Source organism: Morone saxatilis, unplaced genomic scaffold, assembly GCF_004916995.1.
Source record: "Morone saxatilis isolate NCDOM2014 unplaced genomic scaffold, NCSU_SB_2.0 Contig1, whole genome shotgun sequence".
Taxonomy (NCBI): Eukaryota; Metazoa; Chordata; class Actinopteri; family Moronidae; genus Morone; species Morone saxatilis.
This window is the reverse complement of record NW_023339651.1, coordinates 11867154-11870214: the sequence shown is the minus strand read 5'-3', so window position 1 is coordinate 11870214 and position 3061 is coordinate 11867154. Positions and strand designations below refer to the sequence as shown.

The window sequence follows — 3061 nt, the reverse complement described above, 5'->3', positions numbered from 1 at the left end:
ATGGGTGAAGTGTCCCTTTAATGATATTTTATACTGCTCAGAAGTTCCTGGCTCGATATAAACCATCTGACGAGAACTCGACTGTACCACTGAGGTACCCAGGAGGCAGATTACGACTTTTTATACCTTACAATGACCCACTTAAACAAAGAGAGCAACGTAAACGTCCTTTAGGCTCTCTGAGCTGTGATCACAGTTAATGTATGCAACTGCAGCCGATGGCAAAATGAGCCCTGAAGGTGGGAGCAGGTGCTGTGACGGGACCGTACAGATGATTCATCAAACTGATGATGAATTGCAAAATTTGTGTGTGCCTGGCGAAACACATCCATCTTATTCATGAGCATTTTTTAAGAGCAGCTCAAAAGAGACGCATTATTTATGAGTCCTTTCAGAAGCAAAGTCAGCTTGAAATGTATGCAGTGTGATGGGGAAGCGCTGACTGGCTGCTTATCTGTATTTTAGTTTAAGGCAATGACTGCTTCTATTCACAAAGGGAATTGATTTTCCTCCACAAATAGGCTATGGATAATGCCCTGAGGTTTAGTCACTGTGACACTGCACCCGGTGGATGTCACATCCGCTCTTGTTGTGTGCGTTTAAAAAAAAAAAGGCAAACACACACAATCCCCTCATCGTCCATAGGTCCCATTGAGGTTCTGGTCTTTAGGTCAGATCTGGCAGATACGGTTGTACCTGTAACACAACACACCTGCTCAGCTCACAGCTCGCTGTACGGACACCAACGGAGCCACGGCATCAAACTTTATCAACGATACTCCTTGGACAGGAATAAATGTTTTTTGAGAGCTCAATCTGCGTTGACAGTGTTAGCATCTCTGCAATTCACTTAGAGCTTATGTCTTTAAAGCTGTGTTATATAAAAAGACTTCTAAACAATGATACAGCTTAACACAATATGTTTGATTAGGCTACAAATATAGTGTCGTTGAATAGAGTAATTAATAACAGGGATTGGCTATGAATAAGAGCGCATTCACAGATGTTACAGTTTAAAGAGTTTTTCAAAATAACTGATATAATGCTGTTTTTTTTTTACTTCCTTGATATGAAACAAGAACTAAACAACTTAACATTTTGATCTTTGGAAAACTTGCAGACAGAAAGCAAGTGGATCAACATTAGAGGACAGAGGAAGGCAGGACCAGTATGTGTAAACTAGGTAAAGGTAAACACCTCGGAGGAGCGTGGAAAACCATAATAAAAAGACCCAATGAACCAGACTTGAGACACATACTGTAGGCCTGCTACTCCATTACTTATGGTAGATTATTTAAGTTTTATGGTAGCAAACTGTCATACAAAGTGTAATAAAAAACAAAAGGAACGGAACAGAAATTATCATTTTTGTTCGAATGTTATGTCTTTTCAAGATATGCAAGTTTCAGTAAAGAGTCACTACAATGTAATGTTTGGTTAATAGTTAACAGTTCACAGTCAGTAAGCTCTGACTCAGCTCCTTATCATAACTTATCTTGACAAACCTTTTCCTGTCCGATAAGGCATAAAGAAAAGATGGAAATAAAACTGTTGTGGCCCAATTATGGCAACAAGTGAAAATGTAATATCGTCAGATTACTGGTATCACAGTCGCACAGTAATATTCTATATATATTATTTAATTTTCATATTTGAGTTCACCAAAAACACCCAAACATACCACAGAACCCGAACACCTGACACACAATACAGTTATAAGGTTATATTTCAGCCACTGAGGACATTAGAGGCCGATCATTATCGAATAAAGTAGTTTTAAATGTAAAATCTGATACTGTTGAATCAATTAAGTATTTCATACAAAGTGTCGTTGTCATTACATATTAGATGTTTAAATGTCCTCTCCAGGGATGACTACCCAGTATCCCATCGACTCTTTTTGGACAATCATGTGATTTTGTCCGCTAATATTAAAGTAAGCTGACCATCATGTGGGCTTCTTTTTATTCTCACATCTCCCTTTAACGGTCAAGTGACCGTGATTGCACAAGAAGGATCTCAGATACAATTAGCTCGCTTTTTTTCATCATTCGCAGAACTTGAAAAGACAAAGTTTAAACTTGCCACAACTTTTAAAATCACATTGTGGCTACTTCTAAAACATGTGAGCGTAGTAATCTCTTATGAGCTTGACATCCTTTGGTAGGTCATACTATGTTTTCTTTCCTTTTCCATTCGGTGTGCAAAATCACATCATCAAATGATACTTTAATATCTGCAGGGCTTTTATCTGGTGTACTGAAAAACTCCCAAACTAACTTTGTTTTGGAGAGCTTTATATAAAGTTAGTCAGCAGAGTCTCAGCTAACAGAACATATCCAGACATTTCAAATACACAGGACTTTAAAGTGCCTGCAAGCCACTTGTGTCTTTATTTATTGTCAGTGTTTTTGTAGAAACAGGGCTGGGCAGAGAGGAATGTCAGTATTTTAAAAGCAGAACACGTCTGACTGGAAGTAGCTAATGTGTAAACTCTACAGAAACATGAGTGAAAACCTGCACTTTATCACTGACTATGTAAAGATAGGTAATAGGACAACTTCCCAAAACGTAGCTAACATCAACAATCAAAGCACACAGTGGTAAAGGTTAAGGTGACATTTCAGCCAGGTCAGAACACACAAGAGAGCAGACAGCAATAGAAAAACATGGTTATTATAGGTTGCTAACACTTCAACGTTAGTAAAAAAAATAAAAAAAAATAAAGATAAAAAGAAATGACGCCAACGTGCAGTTTGAACGTCAAGCAGTAGTGTCAACATTCATCATCTTTAACGCATTTAGTTATCAAGCTCGCATTATCAACACATCTAAAAAGCTCCACGCTAATGTTAGCTTTTATGTCAGGTTACGTTTGTTCGCAGCCGGCAGTCGGACGTGAACGCCGGCTGACGTTTTAACGAGAGCGGGTATGAATGTTAGCTGGTGCTAGCTGCGGCTAGCCGAGTGCCCAGCCCATTATGTCCGTTAGTGAGCTGCACACCAACGGCTACTGGCGGGCTGCTCAACGGTCGGGGAAAGATGCGACCGTTGAGCAGCC

General features: G+C 39.3%; 1 protein-coding gene across 1 annotated transcript in view; it reads right to left on the bottom strand.

Moving 5' to 3' along the window:
- Positions 1–3061, bottom strand: part of LOC118328594 (carnitine O-palmitoyltransferase 1, liver isoform-like) — a gene marked incomplete in the record, with an annotated part of 13068 nt that overhangs the window by 9733 nt on the left and 274 nt on the right.